This window comes from Seriola aureovittata, chromosome 15 (assembly GCF_021018895.1).
Source record: "Seriola aureovittata isolate HTS-2021-v1 ecotype China chromosome 15, ASM2101889v1, whole genome shotgun sequence".
Classification (NCBI taxonomy): domain Eukaryota; kingdom Metazoa; phylum Chordata; class Actinopteri; order Carangiformes; family Carangidae; genus Seriola; species Seriola aureovittata.
The window spans coordinates 7,951,848-7,962,221 of NC_079378.1; positions in this window are offsets into that span (position 1 = coordinate 7,951,848).

A 10,374-nucleotide genomic window follows, 5' to 3' on the forward strand; every position below is an offset into this window, starting at 1 on the left:
AATTCCAACTCTCGTGTGCCCAGGTTATAATGTTATACAAGTTCAGCAGCTCATCATGAGCAAATGGGGAAGGGAAAGTGATTTGTATGGGCGCTGGATACTTGGCTTAATACATCAATTTTATACTTGAAAGTAATGTGCTTTTGGGCCCTATTAGAATAAATCTGCATATTTGTATGAAATTAAGATGATGACAGATTTGAAGATTTACTTAAGTAATGGAATATCCAATGTCTCATATTCAGACTTCGGTAGTCAGACTTTATTTGGCTGGTCCAGTATTGATAGTATTAAATTACTGTAATATGTCATTAGGAAGTATGATCATCGTCTAGCAATACTCTGCTGTTCATAGATGTGCGAGATCTGCGGTAAGATTCTTCTGAGAATGGGAACATCAGAAATGTTGTCACAGTGAGAGTTACAAAATACATTTAATATGATTCAATTTGAAATTAATGTAGGTAAGTACGTGTTACATAATTTATCTATGAAGGGTAGTATTTTGAGATCTTGTCCTCCCATTGAAATAATGAGTTTTTTTGTGCAAGCAGCTTATTACGACCCATAGTTACGTTTAATTGTTAAGCGACTTCTACTGGTCATGTGAGACAACATCACTTGTTTCAGCAAATGCCCCAAAACAACATGTTTAAGTTCAAGTGACAAAGTCCTTTAGTGGCCGAATTATGACGGAAGCACAGGATGGTGATGCTGGAGGAGGTCTGGGTGTATGGATGGGTCAACAAAACATTGTATTTTAACACAGGACACCGCTGTTTGTTTCCTGTTTCCACCCGATAGTTAGCATTGTTTATTTTAAACATGACCATGATCGTTCTGGGACCTCAATCATGTGTTTGACATATATGTTCATTTCGGTTGGAGGACTTGTTGGATATTTTACACTTACAGGGGAACTCCACAGTTTTATCAGTGTGTTTACGGGTCTTGGGCAGTACGACTGCATATGTGAAAGAAGTTGTATGAAGCCTTTTGTGGCTCCAGAGGGAGCTGCATGAAATCTGATAAGTTGTCTGAAGTGATGTCACTTGATTCAGCGTAGGCAGGGTTTGACGACTCCAAGTCTGGAAATGAAAAAAAATCTGGGGGTGTGGAGTTGGAAAGAAGTGAGTTTACCAGACCTTTGTAGCCCACTCCTCATCCCTGCTTGAAGCTTGAGGATCGGGGCTACATTAGCTATTAGCATAAAACAATGGAATCTCTGAATGAACTGTTGGCGGTTGAGTTGCATTGTGGGTTAATGTTGGCACTAGGCTTTGAAAAGAAAAAAGAATGAGTGGAATAAAACATCTCTGCTTGTGCTGCATCGATTTTGATGTTTTTTTTCTTACGGTCCATTGAGAGTCCTGCAATGTTATAGGAGTGCAATACTAAATTGTTGGAGTACTTTTAATGTTTAACCTGGACAGTAAGTCAGTCTGAAAGAATAATATACAAAATTCTATATTTTTCATTTTACTGCACAGAGACTATGTGAGTGACTAGTCATATATAAACTATAAATTTGACAGATGAGGGAAAAAACATATAGATTCTTTATTTTGGTATTTGCTGCACAATTTATGTGAAATTCTATACATTAAATAAACACATTTTGAAATTGTGTAGATGTATATAAAGTTATGAATCATGTCTTTGTTTTGGTTTTGTACATGTGCCATGACACGGAAATAAAAACTAAACCAACTGACTGTCTATCTACATAGTCTGTGGAAATGCACCAAATAGTCAAGTGAGAGTTTTTATATGTTTACGTCCTCATCCACTGAAATATATGTTTTGTTTATTGTTAGATCACTTGGTTGTTTGAGCTTCACTGTGCAGAATGATGTTGACACTAGAAGACTGTTTTCACACTCATCAGCTGACGGGGGAAAGTTCCTCTGTGATAAACTTAAAATCTTTTGACACACAAGAACAACCTTGTCTCCAGAAAATTATGCTTCTATACAACGAAACTTTGCACTAGTTTTGAAGCCGGTCCTTCGCCAATATGCAGCTTACACAGGCGTGATGTAGAAACCTGAACCCTCTAGTGCATATACACTTAGAATAGGCTTTTCAGTGAAGCCAGTGGAGTGAGACATCTGTAGTCGAAATTTTGAAATGATCAATTTTTACATATTCATAGATACTGGATTTCAATGAGAGAGAAAGAGTTGATATGCACTGAAGAATTAAACCAAGTTAATTCTTTAACTTTTTTGTTTGAAAACCATATCAGACACTAATTATTATTCAAAGCAGAGTGTTTTAAATGTCTTAAAACATGCCTGGAGGGGATCTTTAAACATCCTCTTCTTGGTACCTGACAGCTGAGCATCAGCCAGTCAAACAAGTGCCTCTCATATAAAAACAAACAGATCATCTCATCCATTTATTCATAACATCCACACCTCCTGTCGACTCCTATTTTCTATCATGATAAAATCTGTAGTTATGCAACATGGAATGTGAATAAATTGTCTCCAAACCAGGTTTGAATACTGTGTGTGAAATCATCTGGCCAAGCGTGGTCTTTTTCCTGGTTCTGATGTCAACACCGGTCACCCACCATCTGTCGATCCAGTCAGTCATCTGCCAAATGTTGCTTATTATCTACTTACTGGTAACTCTGGCAGGTAACCAACCATTGTTTGGGGATTGTATTCCATGATTAAAACTGGTTGGTGGTTAAAATAATCATAATCTTCTGTAAATACCAGGAAATATCAGAGTCAGTGAGGCATCCTGATCATACGAGGGTTCTTGTATATTCTCTGTGAGAGAGATGTGACCTTTTGCTCCTGAACTATAGCAGTTCCTTGTATTGATAAAGTACTGTATTATAGAGGTGAAGCAGGTCAACAGAGATCCTCTTTCAATGTCAACAGTTCTCTCAATTTGTCTCACATTAAGCTCCTTTATCTTTCATGCAGTTACTAATAGGCAAGCCCTACTTCATCTTTCTGGACAAATATATTTAGTATACTACTATGTATAATATATATACATATACTTGATATGAGATTATGTGCCAAGCTCGGTTATTTTTTCCAGCATGTTATCTGAGTCCAGGCTTTCTTCTGGTTTCCTTTCATTTCTCCCTTTGCCCTCCCATCTGTCTTCCCAGCATCCCTGCATCTCTACTATAAATGACTTGCTTCCTTCCTTGTTATCTGCTATTTTGAGGCTAATTTCAGTCTTGACCAGATGACAGTCTTGCTGTGTCTATTTTGAGTAAATGCTGTGATAGTCTCACCTAAGCAAAATGCATGCAACACAGAGACATTAATAACTCCTCCTTGTCTCTCGCTCACTTTGCAAGGATAGGTCATTCACAGAGGTGATGGACAGGTGATCTGTGCCAGGCTGCGGTGACCTCTACAACCTTTTAGTGACCTTTCACGACCTTCTGACCAGCCGATTAGTGTCCACCCCATCCCTTTCTGATTAGCCTGAAAATTGGAGCTATTTGGACGACCTTTTCAGTTGAAAGGTCCACTCCCTGTTCTGCTTTCCCTTTTCATACACTGCCTTCATTTGCAGCAGTGCACCACACACACACACACACACACACACACACATGCATGCAGAAAGTCCTCACTCCACCTCAAGCATCCTATCTCCCATCTCCTCTTTTTGCTTCTGAAGGGTAACATGATGAGGCTTATCGACCACTATGTTGTTAACCACAGCAAATTTGTAGTTGCGTTTTCCTACATTTCACTGTGTCCTCACTATAGACTCCATGTTCTTCAATTACTCCTCAGTTCCAGTAGCTGCTCTCTCTTCACACAAACTCCTTCACTCTCTTTAATTCTTTGCTTATTTATATTACAGTAGCCTATGTGTTTCCTCGTTTCTTTTTATATTTGTGAGTGTGAAAAACACAATTCAACATTATGTAACAGGCAATTCCAGAAACCACAAAGATGCAGTGAGTTACTTTGTGGTGGAAAGAGGGGAAATAAAAACAGAGTATTTTTATCAAAGAGATGAAAAGAAAGGTTGGCCAGACAATGTTTAAAAAAACAACAACAAAAAAAGCCACCAACAGAGCTCACATTGTAGCTCCACTCCCCTTTGTCAGTCAACAGCTCAGTTGGACTTAATTTCAGGCGGGACAATGCCACAGCTACAAATGGAAATGTTCAATAGATTATATAAAGCAATGACTATAGGCTAGATTGTAAACCGTCAGCAGTGTCTGCCCACACACTGCATTTATTCCTCTGAGACTCAGCCCAAATGAAGGAGTTATTTTATCTCCCCAATCCATATCTTTCACTTGTCCTATCATTTATCTTTCTCTCCCTGTTGTATTTTATCGCTGTCTGTCTTGTTTTACAGGGTTTGGGGAAATGAGATACAGAGAGAGAGAGAGCAAGGGAGAGAGGAAGACAAAGTGGTGTGTTTACTGCCTCTGTGGGTCCCTGTGGGAGAGCCTGTTGGCCTTCACCTTGAGGTGTGCGCATACAGACAAACATGCTCCTGCTCACACGCTCAAACATGCAGAAGTGATTTAAATGTTTGTGGAAGACAAATGTGTGCATACTCATTGTAAACCTGAATCTCAAAAGGCTGTGAAAGTCGGTTATTATTTCTCTCTTCTGCAATTGTATTGTTTTGGTTCACGCTGATCATTCGCACAGTTTGTTTTTGACCAAAGCAGGCAGCTGTTTTGAGTGGAGAAGCTCACAGTACAAAGGAGAGGAAACACTCACCATGTGGGCAGAAACATGACTCCAAATAAACTCTAATGTTGCTCCATAACCGCTGCGTGTGTAAATGAGCAGCTGTTTGCTCACAAGTTTGTCTTATTAACATAAAAAGGTGAGGATACGTTAATGTTGTTCACAGCAAGTTTCCACTCACCTCACGTGGCTGAAAAGATCAGTTACTGCAGACGTAACTGTATGTGTTCAGTCGTACAAAGGCACCTGAGATTTATGAGACAGCCTTCGAGAGGAAAAAGGACAGGTGCAGAGAGCTGACAGCTGGGTGCAGAGAGGCAGGGTGGTCGGCTGTCACCTACCTCGTGGAAGTCGGCTGCAAGGGATTTGTAGGAACATCCACCCAGTGCTTCTTGAGGTGTGTGGGAGTAAGTGGTCTCGAACTGAAGTAGATACTCTGGGATCTGGCTGAGGAGGCAGAACAGGGGAACTTCTGGCTTTGGCTAAGAAGGAAGGAGGTGTGGGGAAAACAAGGGTCCTAGGGTCAGCTGCAGGGGGCAGCGGGGACGTCTCCCTGCTGTTGCTCCACTGCCGTGAGATGTTCCCAGATTAATGGAGCGAAACATCAATGAAGGGTGGCTCCCGGCTGATGACAGCTGCACCAATGGCACCTTCGGAGGTGCGACAGGCAGGTAGCCTTTTACCTGTGCTTCCATCTAGAAAGGATATAGATGACGTGTCTATGCTTTTATGAAAAACAAATCCAACAATGCCTTGTTTGTCTCGATACTTCAAGTCCAAGTCCTTTCATTCCTACAGAAGATGCTAGTCTTTCAAAATCGGTCACCAATACATTTTTTTTATTTTTTTTTATTAAGTGAAGTAATTTCCTGAAATAGCAGGGAATTGCAGCTTTTTCCAAATGTCACTCAAACAAAGTAAATGCTGAATTTGTTGGGGACTTTTTCCAGCTGTGAATTAATACATTCACTGCACTCAAACTTTTCCAGCAGCAGGTAGGCTACAGTATTTAGGCTTGACTCAAATTAAATTACAATGTGTGTGTTCATTTTAATGAAGGACTGTCATCCAGTTCTGAGGTGTAACTTCTTCTGTTTTCGATACTTTTTGGACACAAATGAAGGTCATGGCACAGAGGAATAATATCTGTTCATGTTAATGGGGTACCTCCATTGTTGTCTTTGGTCTTTTCATAGGATTTGTTGACAAAAAAAACAGTATTTTATAAGAACCTACTTGATTTAATTGATTATGGGGATCCATGTTTGCAAATCATCCTGTGTTATGTGGCAACTTCAGAGGCAAAGATGAAGCTCATGGAGACTCATTTGTTTATGTTTGTCATATCACAACCTTTCCCCTTCTAAGTGAACTTGTTGTCCACATTTGCTCTAGCATTTCTGGTAAAAAAAAAAAAAAACAGTTTGCAAGCCAACAGTGTCACAATTATCTTACTGGTATGAAAACTATTTGCAAGCATAGTGCGTCACCCACCACTGAGTGCGTCGCTTTCTTTGCCAAGAGACCATTCGTCCCCTCACTGCTCCACACGTTTATTCTGCTCATAAATAGCTAAATATCACAGACCAGAGCAAACAACCATAATTCACAAAACTCCCATCTCCCTCCAGTAATTAGCCTTCCCCACCATTTCCTCCTCTGCAAGTAGTTAATATTTCCAGAATGTAGTGCTGTCTCACAAATTATTTTAAACAGCACGTCTCATCCTTAACATTTAGCACTTTCAAATGTAAAACTTCCCATATAATACGATACACTCAAACATTTTTAGCAATAATAACTTTCATGAATAATTCAAGAATAGAGAAATATATAAAAAATGTTTAATTGAATACCACAGGGAAATTACAAACCAACAATAACAAACAAAATACACAATAACCTCCTTGATAACCTCTCTGTTTTGTTAGCACATTCTTTTGTTTGTCAAGATTTTGCAAAATTTAAGTTTCAGCAGAACTTATGAGCCGCTGCTTTTCATAAACAGTATACACAAATAGTCTTTTTTAAAGAGAATAGTAAATTAAAAATGTAGTCACAAAATGGCAAAAAAAAGTTTTGTTGTGCACCAAATTTATTTGGTACAAGAACTAAGAAATCAAATTGACATATTACCTTGTGAATTTTAAATTACTCCAAGCTGTTAAAATCTCCCCTGCTGTTTTCATGTATTAAGCAGAGCTTTGTTCCACATTTGATTCTTGTTGTTTGTTTAGGGGGCTGGCATTTGAGAGGATAGAAATTTCAAGGGAAGCATTAGCTGTTAACCTTTAGATATTAGAAGGCTGCCGTGAGCTGTTAACTTTCGGACATTTCAAGGTGAGCTTATACACTTGCATACTCTGTTATCTTGTGATTTGATTTGATTTGAAAAGTATGTGGACACAATGCACACTGTGTCTCCATATTGTACTTTTTTTATTTTAGAGGTTTTGTTTATCTATTGAATGTCTCTGTTTATGAATTTTAAAACCGAAAACCAAAGAGAGTTTTAAAAGAGATTGAGTATTTGGTTCTCATTATAAAATAAATGATTTCATGGGCAGGGGAACAAACAGAAACCCATTTACTGTAAGCACACCTTTGTCACAGCTGTAAGAACTTCGACAACCAGCAGCCTCTGGCTTCGCAGCAGCCTGAAGATGGTGCCTGTCAGGATGCAGCCGTGTGTGTTGACAGCTTTACTTCTAATTTTTTTTCTGTTCTTTTGTGTCTTCTTTTGTATTTTCACATCAGTGACACGAAGGGGAAAACATCTCAGAGAGTTTCAGAGAGGAAATCCCAGACGAGATGGTGCTTGTCGGTGAGTTTATCCTTTTTACAACATATAACAACAACCTCACCTAACAGAGTTATTTTTCGTTGGGTTTATGACTTCCTAATCATCCACATGAGATTTATGTCCAAATGTAATTCGCTAAATCTCTGAAAAGTTGCGTACAAACTGTAAAGTAGTTGTGGTTGACTGTAATATACTGTGTACGTGATGATAGCCAATCACATCAGCTGTTTTTGTGTTACTTCTGAATGTCACCTGATCAATAATCAGATACAATAATTAGCTAAACATCATGGTGAACATTGTGACAGATTGAATGCTGTTTTGGACTGAGAAAGCTGCCATTAAAACAGTCGTTAAACATTCATCTTAATTCTGCTTTAAACGATCCATTTACTGCCGTATTGTTCACTAAAATATTGCACATAGTACATAGTGAAGTGAGACAGTAAAACTTCCAGCTCTCATGGCCACAAGTCAGTGAATTCAAATGCTAAAACTATAATTATTTATTTTTGATAACTGATGTGAATATATAATTATCTACAAATATATTTTTAAAAAATTGCAGTGGTCGTTGATGTTTTATAGCTGTTGGATGACAGGAAATGACAAGCTCACTGCAAGAGGAAGAGGAGAAGTTTAATACAGTTTAATACACATTTGTATCTAACTATTATTAAGTATTCACAAAGGATCTTATCTTATGACTAGGAGTGCTCTCCCCGTTGAGATGCAACATCCCTTGCTGACCCGTCATGTGAAGCGATGTCAGTTTGTGGTGATGACAGCACAGCTGGATCAGCTGTCAGTCTGCAGGTGTTAAGAGCTTTTTAAAAAGATAAAAGACACGCTGTCACAAAAGTGACTGTGAAAAGATCATAAATAAATTGTTGGAGAGCAGCTGTACATTCAATAAAAAGCAGTATTTTGTATTTATTTTGTGAGTGAATCCCTCAAACCACAGTTTGTAAAATTACAGCTCAGACACTGAAAGCTAAAAAACCCACAAAGCTTTAATTATTTTTTAATTATTCGCAACTGCCTTTATTGATGCTCTGTTTGTGAATATATTACATAATTATCTAGGTTATGATGAGAATGTCTCCTAATTTGTAGAAATGTTTTAGTTGTGTATGTTTTAGTGAGAGTAGAAATAAATAGCTCAAGTCAAAATATTCTTTCTACCTGATGCAGAGGGATTTTAAATCTGATAGAAACCGGTGTTTAATTAAAATGTTTGTACAGCTGAAAGACAACAGACTCTTCCTCTTTTAAACTGTCACAGATAAAATGATATAAAGTAATATATTAACTTTTTAGTCTAAATATGTTGCAGTGCCATTTAGAAAGGTGGAAAAAACTGGTTTCAAAAGGCCGATGAAAGTGTTTGACTCTGAGAGTAAACTCTCAGTTTTCAAAAACATCACTGCCTCAGCTTCATGCAAAATACAGGCGAAAAGTGGAAAAGCAGCTTCACACACTTTGCTACCACTGCTGACATTAGCCTATAACGATAGAGTGCATTCAGAAAGTATTCAGACCCCTTGACTTTTTTCACAAAACCCCATAATGGCAAAGCAAAAAAAATTTGCGAATTTATTAAAAAGGAAAAACTGAAACTGGTATTGAGTGTGGATTGATGAGGGAAAAAAATGAATTGTAACTTTAACTTCAGCTTTCTGAATGCACTGTATGTATAACGGACATCTCTTAGTATTCTTTCCCTAACAGGTGCTTCAAACACTGTTGTTTTAGTTACGTTTGTTTTCCAAGTTTTCAGAATTTATCACTTCCAGCCGCTATCGGTGACAGTACTGGATGACATGACACCAGGTAAGCTTCGATATTTCTTATAGTAATATGTCATAATCTGATTTTAAAAAATAACAATGGAAAGACAGCTTGGATATTTGTTTAATTTGCACAAAAACAAACAAAGTGTAAAAACATGGACAGAGCCAGGCTACCAGTCTCATGGCTGTACCCTCATATTTAACAGACAGTTGTGACAGTGGTGTTGATCCAAGTCTCAGTGGGAAAGCAAATAAGTATATTTCAGCCATTCAATTGATGTATCACAACCTTGGTCACTGCAAGCGTGACCCTGTAAAGAGGAGAAAATAAAAAGCAGTTTGTGGTTTTATATTAAGTAAAACACACATTTCTGGCAAAGAATGGACAAGTGAAAGGATAATAAAAACAGGGCAGAAGGAAGAGAGAGTGGCCATGAGAAGCACAGTGGTGAGATAAATGTGTGGACTACATATCAGGTGTAAATTAGGTGTGTGGAGCCTCTGAGGAAGAGGAGTGCTGAGCGAGCTAAAATCACAATGTCGTTAGCCTTCTCCTTTGTCAGTTGTATTGACCCAGTGGCACCGACACCAGATCTGTATCACATCTAATATAATCAGGGCTGTGTTTTCTGTCCAGAGTGCACTGTGACTACGGATAGATAAGAGTATTCAGCCACCAAAGGCAGTGTGGAGTCCACAGGTGGTGGAGTGTAGTGGTTAAAACCTCGAGCAGTGAAACTACACAAGTCCCTCCTGGCAAAGGAACAAGTCCTTACTGTTCCTGTTCCTCGTTGTCATCCTGTCTTTTTTTTTTTTTTCTTATTTCTGTCTGAGAGTGAACTGATATTGTCTCTCATGAAAGGGCAAAATCGGGCAATTCTGCCTCAGTCAGACCATGGGAAGATCCTGTGGGGAGCATTGTTTGTCACAAATTCAAAGTTATGACTCATGACATTCTGCCCAAAACTTGCATTGGATTCTCTTTTCAAGTAGGTTCAAGAAGATATGCGAGTTAGTTTTAAATCTTTCAGGCAAGTATATTTTGAGTCTCAAGTATTTTGACACAAGTCCAAATCAA